The sequence below is a fragment of the Arabidopsis thaliana genome (genome assembly GCF_000001735.4).
Source record: "Arabidopsis thaliana chromosome 1 sequence".
Classification (NCBI taxonomy): Eukaryota; Viridiplantae; Streptophyta; class Magnoliopsida; order Brassicales; family Brassicaceae; genus Arabidopsis; species Arabidopsis thaliana.
The window spans coordinates 14,353,608-14,372,803 of record NC_003070.9 but is presented as its reverse complement, the minus strand read 5'-3'; the positions used below and the strand labels follow the sequence as shown (position 1 = coordinate 14,372,803).

General features: G+C 40.7%; 3 pseudogenes across 3 annotated transcripts; 1 reads left to right on the top strand and 2 right to left on the bottom strand.

Moving 5' to 3' along the window:
- Window positions 1-565: 565 nt before the first annotated feature.
- Window positions 566-2,578, bottom strand: AT1G38250 (annotated as a pseudogene; the record flags this gene model as incomplete). Its single annotated transcript has 1 exon — window positions 566-2,578.
- A 595-nt stretch (window positions 2,579-3,173) lies between these two features.
- Window positions 3,174-4,463, bottom strand: AT1G38240 (annotated as a pseudogene; the record flags this gene model as incomplete). The annotated part of the gene is made up of 1 exon: window positions 3,174-4,463.
- Window positions 4,464-11,775: 7,312 nt separating this feature from the next.
- On the top strand, window positions 11,776-15,798 carry AT1G38230 (annotated as a pseudogene; the record flags this gene model as incomplete). Its single annotated transcript has 1 exon — window positions 11,776-15,798.
- Window positions 15,799-19,196: the final 3,398 nt, after the last annotated feature.

Below are 19,196 nucleotides of genomic sequence, written 5' to 3'. Positions count from 1 at the left end.
TCAGCTCCTTAGATTAACAGAGGGTGGTGAAGTGAATGAGATAATCCAAGTATGTATATGGTAGCCATGAGTTCACAAACAATGCATAGACATGATAATTGCAAATTCAGTTCAGGTTCTAATAGATAAGGAATGGCATCATATAAGCGAGTTTTAAATCAAAGCAGTATAGTCAAGCTGTAAATTTAAAGCAAGGTGCAGTCTTACTTCAGAGAAACAATCGGTTATGCAACAGAGAACTAACAACCAGGACATTGAACTTACTTCATTGAATTAAAACATGCTTAACGGTTTGAAATCATCATTATCCCCAATGCAAATGAGCAATCCTAAATGCAAGCACACTATATACAATCCTAAAATGAAATGCAATCTATATGACACCCTGTTTTTGTGAAATCTTTTTCTGAAATTTTTTCAAATTTTTATGGTTTTTTCTATGCCTTAGATGATGCAAAATTTGAAATAAGAAAAGAGAACACAATGTTGAACATGTCTTGAACCCTCCCTCAAACTTAAATTACACAGTCCCTTGTGTAATAAAAATCTGAAAGAGAATTCAAGACCAAAACACAAAACACACAAAGAAAAATAAAAAGATACTATGGTATATACAATGGTTGAGGTGGTGTTACCTCAATTGTTAGGTGAAGTAGGTTCCTGCTCGTTGATGCCATGGTAAGCATCCCAATTAATTCCCGAGTACTGCCCATCTTGAGCCCACTGATCTTGCTCGACACTCTACTCATTCTGAGCCCACGGATCGTGCTCGACACTCTACTCGATATCACGTCGAGTACCTTGGTCGAGTGATCTCCTGCTAGTCATAAGAAGGTCCTTGCTCCTTGGCCGAACCATTTCTGTTTTTCTTCTTCTTTTCTGCTCTTGGTGCTCATGAGATGAATGCCTTGTAGGAGCTTGGGGGCGACTTACCTTTCGTTGCTCATAGGCAGACTGCCTTGACGGTGAAACTCTATGCCTTCTTTAAACCACGTCTTCAAGGCGGTTTTCTCTCACCATGGTGGTGCCTGAGGATGAACAGCTCAGTACAGCCTGAATCGCGGCGATGGCCTTGCCATATTTTTCCAACATCTTGTCTTGAAACTTATTCCAAGCACTCATCGAACCAATATTCTTATGCGCTACATTTAGACTCTTACTCACTCTTGGTGGTGGTTGGTATTCCTCAAAATGAAACCTACTCGCATTGTAATTCTCCCAATCCATCTCCTCCACTTCTTAATTCTCAGCCCTTTCTTCATTCTTAGCCCTCTCTTCATTGTGTCGAGCCTCTCTTGTCGGGGGTGCGCTATCCATGAAGAAAAGTTCTTCATTAGGCGGGTTGAAAATCGATGTACCTCTCACCATGATGGTTGTGAGCTCTTGGCTGGGAAGGAGAAGTGTGGCATCCATTTCCGTTCTGTGCTGAAACTTGAGACTGTGCATCCCCTCATGACTTTGATGCTCAATGAACAAAGCCCACCTCAGGTGAGGAATGTCGATCCATCTTGTGGTAAAGGGAGTCGACTGAAGTGGCACTCCACAAGCCATTAGTATAGGTGTTATCACCCTCCTATAAAAATGGTTCTCTTGTGCTTATTCGCTAGTGCCCATTTCCTGAAATCACAAAGTTGATTCAATAAACGCATTGATTGTGAGGCATCGTTTGTGTCACCCTTCATAGACTTTGTTCTTGGTGTAGACTAGAAGATCCTTTAAGGCAACGTCCAACAGCTCTATCTCGCCATTGTTGATTGGTCCTGTCTTCTCCCTTGCGTAGAGAACGTTAGCCAATGCTTTCTGGAAGTAACGGATGCAGGGGTTTCGGATTGCGTTGCTCTTGGCCCTTGAGGACGAGAATTGGACGTCATCTCCTATTGTTACCCAAAGATCCGAAAGCTCCTTTTTCTTGAACTTGTGTTTAACATAAGTCCCTCTTGGGAATCCTAACATATCCTCAAGAGTTTTGATGGCCAAAACATAGTCTTTTGCATAGACTGTGAAGGTGATATACCCAAGCCCTTCCAGTGAAGCAAGAAACTGAAGCGCTTCTACTTTGTAGGCTGACTGAGGGTTGGTCATGAGACCCAAAAGACCACTCTTTTCAAAGAGGTACTCGACATCTTCTGTTATGCCAAACTCATTCATGGTTTGGGAGTTAGGGTATCGAGTGCCATGGAATTCGTGAGCCGCCAAAAGCTCATAGTATCCATCCAGCAATAGCTTAGTCTTCTTCATCAAGGGTTTAGTGGCTCTTGGAGTTATTTCAGTTATATAGTCTTCATCCCCACCAAGGTCTTCATCCACGAGGCTTCTCTCTTCCGCCATAGCTCTCTTACCTCTTGCAATCTCTACTCTTCTTCTATCACTAGCTAGGAACTTGGCGGCTTGTTGACTGAACCGCATGTATTCTTGCATCTCTCTCTCAAGCCTAGTAGACCAAGATTCAGCCTCATCCACGTTGAAGTCGGCATCCATGGAAGATTCATTGCTGTTTGAACTCATGGTGAAGCTAAACTCTTAGAAATCAAAACTAAAGCTTAGTAGGTAAGTCTCAAACAAGGAAAAACACTTGCAGTTTGGTTTGAGTAAAGTACGCGGGGGGGGGGGGGGTGGGATTTTTTTGAAGGAAACCGAAAACTGAATTGTTGGAGATGATTTGAAGCAGAACTCGAAAAGAGAGAGATGATAGTTAGGTGTGCACAAAGAAGAAAATGAGAGAGAGTGATATCTTATCTTTGGTTTTGATTGGATGAGTGGAGGAGAATGGTCTCCCATGCTTTGGTGGGATAAGAAAGTTTGACCGAATAGTAATTGAGCATGATGGTTAAGGGCTTTGTCCACCGAGTAATAGAGTGATGGAGAGACAGGTGGGCCACTCGATCACCATGCTTGGTCGTCTAGTCACTATACTCGACCAATTGATAGAGTAAAATGGTGATGCAATTTTACTCGACCAATTGATAGAGTAGAATTGCCTCTGTTACAGATATTTCTTGATCACAAAGTTCACAGCTCTACAAATCCTCATTTATTTCCTGATTTCCAAAATCACTAAAAAGCATATCAAAACATCAAAATTAAATATGTATAGAGATAGGCATGAGATTTCCTCCCAAGTGAGCTAGTTTAAAGTCTTAAGCTAGACTTGTTACTATTTTAGGCACTTATGGATTCCTGAGGGTCAACTGTATTCCTTCATGAATAGGGCAATCTGCCATAGAACGCTTGATCCTCTGCTTAATCACAGTAAATTCAGAACTTCCATCCCAAGTAAGAGTAATTGCCCACCTGGATTTTAGCTTTCATGGAAACAACTTGAGTCTGGAGTTGAACAGTAGAACTTGGTCTCCAATTTTGAAATCTTTTGGTGAGATCTTTTTGTCATGAAAACCTTTTGTTCTTTCTTTGTAGATTTTCGAACTCTCATATGCTTCCAGCCTAATCTCTTCCAATTCATGCAGGTCGATTGCTCTTTTCTCTTGAGCTCCCTTGATTTCTAGGTTCAAAAGTTTGGTTGCCCAAATGGCTTTATATTCCACTTCAACTGGTAGATGACAAGATTTCCCATATAGCATCTGGAATGGGTTCTCCCAATAGGCGTTTTGTATGCGGTTCTGTAGGCCCATAAAGTCTCATCAAGTTTAGCTGGCCAATCCCTTCTTGAGACACCAACAACATTTGTGAGTATAGCTTTGATCTGTCTGTTTGATACTTCCACTTGGCCGCTGATCTGAGGGTGATAGGGAGTGGCAACCTTGTGCTTAACTCCATGTTTATGAAATGCGAGCCTCCATCACTTATCACTACCTTTGGGATACCAAACCTGGGAAAAATAATGGACTACTTTGTGATCGTTGGTTGGTGCTGCTATTGCTTCCACCCACTTGGAGACGTAATCCACTGCTACAAGGATATAAGCATTTCCATATGAGGGAGGGTTGAACTTCCCCACACATCAAAAACTTCCACCTCAAGCATGGGATTTTGTGGCATCTCATTCCTTCTAGATATGTTTCCGACTCTTTGGCATGGATTGCATTTCGCTATGAATTCCTGAGTATCTTTAAACATTGCGGGCCACCACAAACCTGCCTGCAATACTTTTTGGGCGGTCTTGAAGGTGGCGAAATGCCCTCCTTAGGTGGAGCCATGGCAATGTTCCAGTATCCCTTGAACTTCTCCTTCAGAGACACACCTCCTGAATAACCCATCACTTCCCTTTTTATACAAAAAAGGCTCATCCCAATAGTAATGGTGGACATCTCATAAGAACTTTTTATTTTTATATGCATCCAAACTCTTGGGATCATACCACTTACTAAATAATTGACTAAATTCGCATACAAGGGCAACTTTTCTTCTTCAACTGCATATGCTTCGTCGAGCATGTCCTTTGTGTCGATGTTTTTGTTAACAAGGTTATTGGGGTCGGATTTCACCCAAGTAATCGAGCCGACCAGAGGAAATGCCTAAGGCCATGTTAGTTGGCTCGGGCATCATTTCAAAGGACCACCCCGAGCCGGCCTCAAAACACCTCGGGTATCATTTCAAAGAGCCATCCCGAGCTAGCCTTGAAACGCCTCAGACATCACCGTGGAGTCGTCCTGAGCCGGCCTTGAAATGGTTCGGGCGTCATTTCAGAGCCATCCCGAAGCAGGCCTCGAAACGCCTCGGGACCACTATCACTCGGCTCAGCCATACATCCAGGAGATGAGCCGCCCGACCACAACCCGAGGACCAACTTGACCCGGCTTGGGAGAAACTTCGTGTCCGAGGAGAAGACTTAGAACCGATGTAAGATCGAAACACTATTCCTGGAAAACCCGGAAATGATATTGGAAAATCTCCAAGGATATTGCCGAATATGGAAGATCCCGCGAAATTCTCTAAGGATAAAGATAATCTCTATCACCGACTCTAAGATAACTGGAAATCTTCCGAGAATATCGCGGGAGGCGATTCGTCAGAGCCCTATATAAAGCACCTCAAAGGACAAACAAAGAGGATACGCACAAAAATGCTCTCAACTTCAGGCTATCAAAAACGCTCTGACTTTGAAGGCAAAAACACTTATATCTGTATTTCTAAACACTTGTACGATCAAATCATCATTATCTCAATAATATAATCAAGAACACTGTAGTAACCCTTGTCCGGAAGTAAGAAGTCGGAGTAGTAGAGGTCGGTTTTGAACTTTTGCGTGCAATGGAGTAAGCTTTCATGGAAGGAGAAGGGGATGGGCAAGGAGAAGTCCATGGAAGAAGAAAAATTTAACTGGAGGACAAAGACGAGAAGGAAGGTGATTAAGTCACCCTCGCTTCAAACCCATCAATGAAGCCCTCCAAGTTAAACGTGAAAGTGGAGCTCATGTACCGAGTCTCCAAGGAACCGTCGAGACCCTTGTGGACCACGGCGGAATGTTGAGAAAGGTAATCAGGTATTCTTGCCCGTGCGTAGTCCAAGGATACTCGACCCGGATCAAATTGAAATGACTTGACCCGCGAGAGTGGTTTCCAAAGCTTAGAGAAGTAAGAAGAAATCCGATCGAAAAGAAAAGGATCGGATAGTTTTGGAGGATTCATCGGTCATGTGATCGAGCCGAATCACCCGGCCAAGTCTCAATGGTCGAGAACTTGGGTTCGGAAGAAAAACTCTAAGGATTCGAGGATTTTGAGATGAATACGAGTAAAATTCTTTAAGTTTCTGGAAAGATGGAGTAGACAAGGAAAGAATCGAGTTTTATATAGAGGGTAAGGAAATTTGGAGCCGAATCCATTCGGGCAAGCCATGCAAGTCCCATCCGAGTAAACTTGGTGACCAAGTTAGCTCGCGTGGAGCCAAAGGGAACAAAACGTGGTTCCCACGCCCTTTGGTCGGATGCCATGCAATGCGTTCGCCACTTGTCGATGCCACGCGTCCAAGTCCTGCTGCATGAGCGAGTGCCTAGAAACGCGCCCTGCCAAGTGTTGCCCGAATCAAGCCAAGTGTCATCGGACACTAGCTTTCGCCCATGGCCGGATCCTCTATATAAACAGCTCCCAATCATTTCTGAACATTCCTCTTGGATAATCCAGAAAATACTTAGAAGTTTTTGGGAGTTTGTGGTGAAGTTTCCGAGAGTTTAGTGAGCTTTGAGAGAGTTCGTGCGAGCTTTTAGAGGAAGCTAAGAGAGGCTTCAAGGAGAAGGCGGAGGGAGATCTTGAGGAGAAAGTCGAGTTATCCAAGATCACCGGTGAAGCATTCCGACCCTTAACCTCTCATTCCGTCTCTAATGTGAGTCGCTTCCACCTTTTCTTGTTGCATTATCATGCTAGGGTTTTCATGCATTCTCGAATATGGACTTGAGTATAAGCTACGACCTTAATGCATATAGAGCACCTAGTAACCTCTTCCATTCATTAGCTCTCGTCAATGGTGATTGAGTCTTGGACTGGTTTAACTTGAGGGTTTGTTGCGCTGGCACTTAGATTTGGTTATCGAACTTGTTGTCTAGGGATAATTTATTGAGCATGTCAATCACCTGTAAACTGAGAAAACGAAACTACTCAATTACCTCATCCTCGAGAATTCTTTATCTAATTGATTTCTTTGTTTTCTCTTTTGTTGTTTATTGCATCTTGTTACCTGTTGCGTAGTTTTTGCATTTTTCTCTTCTTACTCGACCTGTTACTTGACCACCCAGTTGTCTGGCAACAGACTGTACAGTCGAGTATCCCTGTTACATTTTCTGTCTATTACTCGACCACACCTAGGGCTTTACAACGAGTTGTGTTGGTCGAGTGTTTTATTGTTTCTGCTTGATTTTCTGTTTCCTGCATGTTCACTTAGGATTGCTAGAAGACTCTAAAACCTGTTATTGCTTGGCTTGACTCTGTGAACTCTGATTGCATCTTGATTGCTAGCATCATGATAAGCAGGTTTTTTATGCCTACTTATACAGAATGCTGTGTGAGTTCAGTTCAATTCCCCTAAAACACAAATATGTCGATGCAGCTATAGTGGGTGTCAATCTAGTCCACTGTATTGCTAGCAATCAAGATGTGTACAAAAACTACTAAGTCAAGCCAGATTATAATGATTGTGGGTTTCTAGTAACAATCCTAGGTCAGGATTCAAATAAGTAAAAATAAGAACTTAAGAGCCCTACTCGATCATTGGGTCGAGTAGAACCAACAAGCGACAAAATTAAGTAACCTTAATGCAATCAATAGGGGATACAAATAGGGGATGCAAATAACAGGTAAATAAAAGTACAATCAACAGGGGATACAAATAAATCTAATAGAAGTTCTAAGGATGGATTCATTGATAAGGGCAACTCTAGGGTTCATCAAATGGCTAATAGGCAAAAGATAGATACCCATGACGATAGATTCAAAAACCGAGGCAATCCACTCTCGTGACAGAGACCCCCATAACTCTACCACTTCCTAATCTCAACTCTCGTTGATGAAATATAGCAGAGCAGGGTTTAAGAAACAATCTACCAAAGCCAATAGGCAAACAAGCCAATCCCTTGGTCGAGTCTGCAAATCTCTGGAATTCGTAGGTCAGACATCCATTTGAACGTCTTTTGGACGCTGGACGTCTATGATCGAATCTCCACATTAGCCAGCAAAAACCGCATAGGGGCAAAGCGAATCCAGAAGGGTATAAACCTAAACACTAACCACCTAACTAACCTAGAGATTACCCTAATCTAATCCACTCAAGAACCCTAATCACTACTTAAGCAACATTCTCAAGAACACAAACCCAGAAATTACTGAAATCATACCAAAATGTAGATCTAAACAACCTAAACAACTTTACTTAAATAATCAAATGCCAAAACGAAATAGAGTAAGAGTAATTAAGGTTTCAAGATTTATTAACATCAAGAAAAAGTGAAAGATAAAAACATAGATCCTCTGGACAAATCCCAAAGTGATCTATTTATACTAAAATGTTGGAAACCCTAGATTCACTAGAAGACAAGAGACTTGAGGCAGTTTGGGCGAATACTCGATCTTGGGGATCGAGTAAAGAGGGTGCTGCAAAGTTTGCGCCTTTGTGTCTATGCTCCGAGTGATCAATTGGTCGAGTAGATGCTTCATCCTCTCATATCCGTATGCTCAGATGTCTGGTTGAGTGGGGAATGAGGAGGATCCGAAGACGCTTTGATAGCTCAACAAGTCTTGTAGAGATGGTCACCCTTGGTCGAGTAAATGGTTCGAGTAGGGGATCGAGTAGGAGGGGCGAGTAGATCAATCTGCTACTTCATCTGAGGTTGCCTTGATCGAGTAAGAGGGTCGAGTAAACTGAAGCCTCCTTTGTAGCATCCTAGATCGAGTAAAGAGGTAGTGTAGAATGATGCCTCTTCTATAGCTGCCTGGATCGAGTGAATGGATCGAGTAGAGTCCTTTTTAGCTCCTTCTGCACCTGAAAACACACCAAAACATGCAATGCATATGCAAGATGATCTTAGATGTCTAAGTATGCAAAACAAGCTAAAATGGTGCAAAATGATATGATACAATGAACAAATGTAAAGCTAAATGATGATAAACATACACCTAAAATGAGTAAAATACAGTGTTATCACATCACACCTATTTGGATTGACAACCTAAAATACTACAACGACATGATTGGTGTTTTAGGATAATTGACTAAAAACCTATTATCACTCATACGGACTTCAGCTACACCATCAAAGCTTTGAGAAGGAAGAAGAAGCTTATTTAGTTTTTTGGAGTCAAATATAACTTGATTTCATGTGTATGATTGAGTATGAGAACTAGAACCGCAACCGGATCTTAAAAGCCTAAGTAGTGTTTTCTTGTTAGAAGATACAAATCCAAAGACTCATATGAACTTCGGCTACACCATCAAACCTTTGAGAAGGAAGAAGAAGCTTGTTTAGTTTTTGGGAGTCATATATGACTTAATGTCATGTGTATGAATATGTATAAGACTTAGAACCGCAACCTGATCTTAAAACCCTAAGTAGTGTTTCCTTATTAGAAGATACAAAGCCAAATATTTATACGGATTTCGGCTACACCATCAAAGCTTGGAGAAGCAAGAAGAAGCTTGATAGTGTTTAGGAGTCAAATATGAGTAGATTGCATGTGTAGGATTGTGTCTAAGAACTTGAACCGCAACCGGATCTTAAAAGCTTATGTAGTGTTTCCATGTTAAAAGATACAAAGCCAAAGACTCATATGGAGTTTGGCTACACCATCAATGCTTTGGGAGCAAGAACAAGCTTGTTTCATTTTTTTGAGTCAAATATGACTTGATGTCAAGTGTATGATTAAGTATAAGACTTAGAACCGCATACGGATCATAAAAGCTTAAGTAGTGTTTCCTTGTTAGAAGATACAAAGCCAAAGACTCATACGGACTTCGGCTACACTATCATAGCTTTGAAAAGCAAGAACAAGCTTGTTTCATTTTTTTGAGTCAAATATGACTTGATGTCAAGTGTATGATTGATTACAAGACTTAAAACTGCAACCGGATCATAAAAGCCTAAGTAGTGTTTCCTTGTTAGAAGATACAAAGCCAAAGACTCATACGGACTTCGGCTACACTTTCAAAGCTTTGAGAAGCAAGAAGGAGCTTGGTTAGTGTTTTGGCGTCAAAAATGACTAGATTGCATGTGTATGATTGAGTATAAGAACTAGAATAGCAACCAGATCTTAAAAGCCTAAGTAGTGTTTCTTTGTTTGAAAATAAAGTCAAAGATTTATACGGACTTCGGTTACACAATCAAAGCTTTGAGAAGCAATAATAAGTTTGGTCAGTGTTTTGGAGTCAAATATGACTTGATGTAATGTGTATTATTGAATATAAGAAATAGAACCACAATAGAATCTTAAAACCCTAAGTAGTGTTTCTTTGTTAGAAAATACAAAGCCAAAGACTCTTACGGACGTCGGCTACACCATCAAAGCTTTGCGAAACAAGAAGAAGATTGTTTAGTATTTTGGAGTCAAATATGACTTGATGTCATGTGTATGATTAAGTATAAGACTTAGAACCAATCTTAAAAGCCTAAGTAGTGTTTCCTTGTTAAAAGATACAAAGCCAAAGATTCATACAGATTTTGGCTACAACATCAAAGCTTGGAGAAGCAAGAAGAAGCTTGATAGTGTTTTGGAGTCAAATATGACTAGATGGCATGTGTATGATTGAGTATAAGAACTAGAATCACAACTGAATCTTAAAAACCTAATTTAGTGTTTTCATGTTAGTAGATACAAAGCCAAAGAAAAATATGAACTACGACAACACCCTCAAAGCTTTGAGAACCAAGAAGAAGCTTGACTAGTGTTTTGAAGTCAAATATGACTAGATGTCATGTGTATGATTGAGAATAAGACTTAGAACCGCAACCGGATCTTAAAAGCCTAAGTAGGATTTCCTTGTTAGAAGGAACAAAGCCAAAGACTCATACAAACTTCGGCGACACCATCAAAGATTTGAGAAGCAAGAAGAAGCTTGGTTAGTGTTTTCGAGTCAAATATGACTAGATTGCATGTTTATTGATATATCCAAATTTTCACTGAATTTATCTATGTTTTAGGTATAGGATCTTGAGTCTTTATGTTATTTCACGAGTCTTTTTAATGCCTTTTCAGGTATAATATGCAATGAGACAACAATGGAGATAAGGAGACATTTTGGAGCAAGAGCTAAGGAAAAGGAAGCTAAGGACGATTTTAGATTCAGGAATCAGCGAGGAGTGTCGATCGACACACTCTTGGACGTTTTTAGGGTCTTTATATTGTTTTTAGACCTAGTTTTCATTATAAAGTCTTTCATCCAGTTTTCATTATCAAGTTTTCTACAAAACCCTGTTACTGAGAGACATAAGCTATTCATCGATTGTTTTCAGAGTTTTATTAAGATCTTAATACAGTCAAGAGATCCCTTCTTTTCCCTTCTCTATTTATTGTGTTTATGCTTTCACACTTAAATATGTTGCTTGTTTCAATCAATATGTCTGAGTAATCTGCTTGTTAGGAATAGGGTTTCTCATTAGGGATTCATATGATTTAGTAGATTGCCCCATTTGCTAGGTTATCTATAGAATTCTTCATCTTTAATTATGCTTAATGCTAGATCTAGAGTAATTAACTAGATCTTGAATCCAGACAATAGATATGCCCGCCATAGGTATCTGTAGTTGGATCTATTATTTGATGAGTCTGGTTTATAGGTGTGTAATAAGAATCGGCCTATCTACTAAGATGAATAATTGAACTCGTTAAGAATGCATATTTAGGTTGATAGTTTCTCGGCTTCTCCGGTTATTATTAGCTATAGATATAGGGAGTTTCGCGGCACGCCCACCGCTTATTCCATAATTAGAGTTTGAGTTTAAGAATGGTTCGATAACAACCTAGCTTTCATTAGATCTACTAACCACTAGTTTCCTGAGAATACCCTGTTCCTACCTCTTTATTAAATCGTTTACAACACAATCAATCTGCTGTTTTTTTACTTTGTTCTCTTTTATTTTCACTCATACCCTGCTACCTTAATCTCGACATTTAACTCATTGTTTGAACAAAAGAACTCCATGAATTCGATCCTAAAATACTGCAATTGATCTCTTATTTGAGAGAGTAGTTCTAGGTAATTTGAACCATATCAAATTTGGCGCCGTTGCCGAAGTTCTTGGGAATCATCATTGAGTTTTGTTTAGAGATTTCGTCTAGTTTTACTTCTATTTTGTTACTCACGCGTTTCTTGTTTTCTTCTTTTCTGTGTTCAAAGTGTATGCCTAGGCAAACAAGGAGCACAAAACAGAAGGAGCTTATCAACTTGTCTGTTCTGGAGTTGGGAAAACTTGAACGCACCAACCGAAAAACTCAGAAATTAGCAATGGCTGACAGAGTCATCAGAGCTGATGCAGAAGGAGTTTTGAGAGATGAGGATGGGCAAGCCTACAATGAGGCTGGTCAGAGATTGTATGATCATGGACTCATCCTACCTAAGGACGCCAATGAATATCAAGCTCGCCTCAATGCGCAATTAGCTGCTAGAGATACAGCAGGTCTCGGTGTCGAGCGACACCAACTGGGTGTCGATCGACACCTTCGGGAGCAAAATGCGGATGCAATCAGTGTCGAACGACAAAACAGAGGTCTCGATCAACACCAACACCAGAGTCCTGCAGCTATTCCTCCAGCTGCGGAACCACATCGTACTCTTGGGGATTTCAACAGGCCTGACCTGTTCTATGCTAATCGATCAGCGATTGTACCCCCACCCTTCCAGAGGAACGACTATGAGCTGAAGCCTGGCTACTTTGCTTTAGTTGGCCTGCATCCTTTCAATGGCTTGTCTCATGAGCAGCCAATGGACCATATCGAGCGATTGGAGGACCTTGTTCTGAGCATCAAGGCTAATGGAGTCTCAGAAGACTACCTACTCTGCAAGCTTTTCCCTTATTCACTTGCTGGGGAAACAACTTCTTGGTTGAAACAACTTAAAGCAGGTTCCCTCAAGACTTGGAGAAGCATCAAGATAGCCTTCTTGAACAACTTCTACGATGATGCTAAGTCTAAGGAGTTGAGAAACAAGCTGTCTACCTTCACACAAGGTCCAGCTGAAGCTTTCAAGGCTGCTTGGGTTTGTTCCAAGGAGTATGTGAGCTTTTGATCCTCAAGAACACCGATCGATCTCTCTATCTCTCTCACTCGTTCGATACAAAACAATGAGAAAAGTAAGAACGGACACAAGAGAATTTTACGAGTTCGGATTCCAATTTGGAATCCTACGTCTCGCCAGAGATATCTCCGGAATCCACTAAACTTCTTAGCTCAAAACAGAGCTCTCTCTCTCTACAATTATTCTGTTCTCTCTCTCTCTCAAAACCTCTCAATTTAACACTCTGAATCGTGATAATGAGAAGAGGAAAAACGAAGTTACTTAAAACAGAAAACGAAGAAGACGAGTTAGAGATAAGAATCTTCCGTATGAGATGAACGACCACGATTAAGCCACGTGTCGCGATCTCCTTAGCTCGACTTGAAACCTTCTAATTCTTCGAGAGACTTTCACAGACTTAGCATATAGATCACCTTTCTTTAGAGTACCAACGAAAACGCCCACATCATGGTTTCAGTGAGGTACAACTTCTAGGTACCTTCTTTAGAGGAGTCGATTGGAGATACCAGATGGCTCTAGATGCAGCAAGCAATGGTAACTTCAATACACGTTACCAGCTGATGCTACAGCCCTAATAGAGAACCTCGCTTGTAGAAATAGTACCAAGAATGCTGATTTTGAGAGGAAGAAGATTGCTAGAGCTATTTCAGGAAATCAGATGGCAGAGGTGAATGCTAAGCTGGATTCGGTTCACAACTTGCTCACAGGGAAGAAGCATGTCCACTTTACAGCTTAGGAAGAGACTATTAAGCCTGAGCCTGAGTCAGAGGAAGGACTCTTCTACATAGATGGTCAGGGATACAAGAAGTTTGGGCAGCCACAGGGCAACTTCAGTGGCAACAGGTTTACAAGAAACAAGGGTTCCTCCAACTAAACTCCAAAGCCTGCTTTCCAGAAGACCTTTCCTCAAAGCAACTTTCAGAGGACCTATGGTAATTCAGCTTACCAAGCCCCCCCTCCACCCTCAGCAGAGACAAGAATGGAATCAATGCTTGAGCAGATTCTGGAGAGCCAAACAAAGCTTGTTGTGGAATTTAATGGCAAGTTTGATGCTGTCTACACAGATCTTAATGGGAAGATCGACAATCTGAGCTCTCATTTGAAGAATCTGAGCTCTCAATCCTGTACAGGTAGCTCAAACTGCACAATCTATCAAGAGACAAGAGAGCTTTCTTCCTGGTAATCCTGATGCAAACCCAAGGAAGAGCTGTAATGCCATCTTGATTAGAGAAGGAGATGATGTGTGGGAGGAATTGGACACTGAAGACGAGTTGGAGCTCGCAGTTGTAGAGATGTTGTCGACCGACACCCTTCAATGTCGATCGACACCATACAGGACTCTTTTCTCAGAGATGACACAGTACGACGGTGTCGATCGATACCCCTCTAGTGTCGATCAACACTGGATCCGAACTGCACCTTGTGAGGTGCAAATTCTAATGCAGCCCGAGTCTGTTGACAACCCTCCAGTCCCTTATCCGATGAGGCATCGTTCTAAGCAGGAGATTCATGATGCTAAGTGTACAACCATCATGGAGAAGATCCTCCATACTCTTCCTAAAGAGGCTTTTGAGACATCTTCCGCTTCACTCAACACGTATGTTAAGCGACTTGTTAACAATGGAATTACCTCAGATGAAGCTAAGCTACTTACCAGGGACATGAGAGCCATCATGCTCCCTAAGGCCAAGAAGGAGAAGGCACAAAGAGTAGACATAGCTGAGTACATCCGCACCATTACTCCTGGTCAGACCACTGAGAAGCTTCCAGATCCAAGGTAGCTTTGTTCTTGATTGCTCTATTTCCACAAGCAGATTCAGCCGCTCTTTGTGTGATCAAGGATCAAGCATCAACCTCATTCCTAAGTTTGTTGCTGAGAGACTAGGCATGACTCACTACAGGTCTACTAGCATCACTCATCTCTTCGCGGATCATTCCAAGCGAATCCTTGAAGGAATCCTTGAAGATGTTCCTTTTAAGGTTGGTAACTCCATAATCCCTGCTGATTTCGTGGTCCTGGACTATGAGAAGGAACCCAAGGATCCTCTTATCCTTGGGAGAGCGTTCCTAGCTATAGCTGGTGCTAGATTTGGTGTGAAGAGAGGGAGAATCTCTCTCAAGGTTTGTGATTTGGAGATGGAGTTTGGCATGGATGGTTCAGAGCTTACTAAGCCTATCAATTGCATTGCTTCCAGCATAGAAACACGTCCTCAAACTGCTCAGAATCCCACCACAGAGCCACACACAACGCTCCCATCCACTTAGCTCGCCAATGAGAATTGCAGATCAACGGTGTCGATCGACACCACTACCCCTGTCGATCGACACCCTCGGGTTTCACAGATAGAGGATTCTGCACATTCTCTTCAGCCTACACCACTTGAGGACCTATGTGATAAGTTTTCTTCTCTCTCTTCTCCCGCTTTACCTTTGATTAATTCTTTAGATTATTCGAAGACTGCTTCAAAAGATAACAAGCCTAGAGTTCCTTTAGCTGCTCCAACCAGATTTGTTTACACACCGCCTTGGAAGGCGAGGAGGCAGCAGCAATCCTCCACCACTCCACCCACATCCTGAACTCCGCCAAGTCAAGCTATTGACTCAAAACAAGCACTTAGTGGGAGGCAACCTACTGGTTTGATTTTTCTTTTCCCTTTCTTTTATTTTCTTTTATTTTTGATTTATTTTTCCCGATTTTTCTAGATTTGAATGCCATTGGGGACAATGTCGTTTAAGTCTGGGGGAGGTTCATACTAATATTGCTTTTATTTTTGTTTTTTTATTATTTTGTTTTACAGTTCATATGGTTATTTCTTTTATTTCCCTTCTTATAAAAATTTTATTTAAAAAAAAGTTTTTTTTTTGTTTAATAAGGAATCATGATCTATATTTCTCTTGTTTACTGCCTGATTGATGAGTGCTGCAGGTTCGAGTCAGTCCGACTATTGGAAAAACTAGATGGGAAAGCAACAGATTTGAGGATATCCTAGTTTCCAACTCAACCACTAAGGCTGGAGCTAATCTCATTGCTCTTCCTTTTACCTCTTCAAACGATTAGTATTCATAGATCTTGACTCCTCGTAACATACCTGATATTGAGACCTATATGATAGAAAAGGAATATGTTCTTCTCCCCTTATAAAAAAAAATATATAATGAGAGATTGAGACGACTTTTAGATAGTGTATAGGGGTAGGAATGTTTCCTATGACCCCATTATTATACATTATTTGGAATCATCAATTACAAAGGTTGGAAAAATGCTGAGGGTGTCGATCCAGTATGCGAGTTCCCCTTTGTTTACTCTCTAAAAAGAATAAGTCTGGGGGAGAGAAATGATAAGCAGGTTTTTCAAGCCTGCTTATGTTGAATGTGTGATTCAGTTCAATTCCCCTAAAACACAAACATGTCGATGCAGCTATAGGGGGTGTCAACCAGTCCAATGTATTGCTAGCAATCAAGATGTGTACAGAAGCAACTAAGTCAAGCCAGATTATAATGATGGTGGGTTTCTAGTAACAATCGTAGGTCAGGATTCAAACAAGTAAAAATGAGAACTTAAGAGCCCTACTCGATCATTGGGTCGAGTAGAACCAACAGGTGACAAAATTAAGAACTAAAATGCAATCAACAGGGGATACAAATAACAGGTAAATAAAAGTGCAATCAATCGGGGATACAAATAAATCTAATAGAAGTTCAAAGGATGGATTCATTGATAAGGGCAACTCTAGGGTTCATCAGATGGCTAATCGGCTAAAGGTAGATACCCATGATTATAGATTCAAAAACCAGGTCAATCCACTCTTGTGACAGAGACCCCGAATAACAGTACCACTTCCTAATCTCAACTCTCGTTGATGAAACATAGCAGAGCAGGGTTTAAGAAACAATCTACCAAAGCCAATATGCAGACAAACCAATCTCTTGGTCGAGTCTACAAATCTCTGGAATTCGTAGGTCAGACATCCATTTGAACGTCTTTTGGACGCTGGACGCTATGATCGAATCTCCACATTAGCCAGCGAAAACCGCATAGGGGCCAAGCGAATCCAGAAGGGTATTAACCTAAACACTAACCACCTAACTAACCTAGAGATTACCTTTATCTAATCCATCCTCAAGAACCCTAATCACTACTCAAGCAACATTCTTAAGAACACAAACCCAGAAATTACTGAAATCATACCAAAATGTAGATCTAAACAACCTAAACAACTTTACTTAAACAATCAAATGCAAAAACGAAATAGATTAAGAGTAATTAAGGTTTTAAGATTCATAAACACAAAGAAAAACTGAAAGATAAAGCATAGATCTTTTAGACAAACCCCAAAGTGATCTATTTATAGTAAAATGTTGAAACCCTAGATTCACTAGAAGACAAAAGACTTGAGGCGGTTTGGGCGAATACTCGATCTTGGGGATCGAGTAAAGAAGGTGCTGCAAAGTCTGCGCCTTTGTGTCTATGCTCTGTGATTGCTCGAGTAATTACCCGAAATATCTAACCGTTAAGTAGAATATTCGAGGTCGATCCACAAGGACCAAAGATACTCTAAAGATTTCCGAGACTCGTTCTTAGCTAAAGCGAAGAAGTTGTTTGTTTGGTTTTCAGATTGTAAATTAAAATGCAAGAAAGTAAACGATTAGATTTATATGATAAAAAGCATTGGGCAATAGGGTATTTCAGAGAAAAATGATTAATGGAAATAATAAACAAAGAATTCAGCATAAAGAACCGTTCTCGAACATGAACACAAGTTTAGACTAATTCTCTCTCAAGACATTAATCACTAAATTTGATTACTTGATTACTAAACTTTTGCATGTAATTTCCTAGTCAAATTCGCATTACAATTAGGTTCATTAGGTTCACAATGAATTCTAACATCAACTCTAGTTGGCTAGAAATACATTGCTCAAATCACATTGGTTCATGCATTCTATCGAACACTTTTGATGCATAGAAAAACCTAGTATCTAAAACAGGATGATCAATCTTATTCTATCATTAAGAATATGTGAATTAAAGACTTAAAGATTAAGAACTCCAAACAACAATCAAACCATCAATTCATTGAACCCCCTACTTAGAACCCTAACACCCAATTAAGAGACTACTCACTCATAGCAAAATGAACAACACAAAGAGATATGAAAGAAAACATAATTCAAATTGAATAAATAAGATGAAGGTTCAGAAATCTTCTCCAAAGTGTCAAAGTGGATGAATCTCTAATCCCAAATGTGCTTAAGAAAGCTCTAAAAAAGTTACAGAAAAGAAGCGTAAAAGAAAAAACGTCCAAATAAAATTAGGTCTCTGGGGTTTTTATACCCAATTACAGAAAAAGACGGATAAATCCGGTTAAGAAAAACTGGTCTGGTCGTCGAGAGGGTTGGATCGATCGATCCCCACCTGGGATCGGTCAGTCCCTCGGTGGCGGATGGATTTCTTCAACAGATGACTGGTGGATCGATCGATCCCCACCTGGGAGCGATCGATCCTGTTTTGCCAGATGATTTCTATTTCGCGGATAAGTGTTTGATCGATCGATTCCCACCTGGTAGATGAGTTCTCGATTCCTGCTATCGTTCTTGGTCCAAATGAGCCTGATAAGTTCCGAAAGCATCCGTGTCTCGCTTAAATACCTAAAACCTGCAAAATGACTCAAGACACAACCGAAAAGACGCAAAAGACGAACTAAAAATGAGTCTAGCCATTCAGAGTTAGCAAAGAGTGATTAAAATGATGCAAAGAAAACTCGGAATGTATGATCCATTACATGATTCTCAAGCCCCTAAGTGAGATAGATTAAGTCCAGATTAAGTTCAAGAGAAAGCTCAATTCATCCAAATTTCAAAGAGATATGGATTAATATTAAGCGATCTAGTGATAGAGTTTCCTGACTTTCCAAGTTATCAAATAGTGCTAAAATGGTCCCAAGACAATCAAATCAAGCATGGTGCAATTCTCTATGAAAAGATCACTGTTCTCAAACAGCATTTTGACTCAATAAAAGACATGATTTTGACTCGATAAAACAAACTGACTCAAGAAAAAGCAAAACAAAACAAAATAGCAAACTAGATTAGTAGACAAGTAACAACCTCCCCCCGACTTGCTTCACACCGACTCGGTGTGAAAACAATTCAAAGGAAAGCTGCCGCACAGACACAATAAAAATCAAAATAAAGATGAATAGAAAGGGAAAGAGTGTGAGTTACAGCGCTACTCAACGGTGGTGGGTGGGAATCTCGGTAGAGCTCTGTTCTCCCGGCTGTCTCCTGCTCCTGCCTAAGCGATGGCCTGCAGAGTGCTCTAGTGGTGGCTGTGAGGTGGAAGCTCCACTGGTGATTTTTTTTTTTTTTTTTTTTTGTGTCAACGACACGACCGAATCGATTGATCCAGTGATGGGATCGACCGATCCAATTCTGGCAGACATTTTTGAGCTCCAACGTAACGACCGGATCGACCGATCCCAATCTAGCAGACATTTTTGAGCTCCGACGTAACGACCAGATCGATC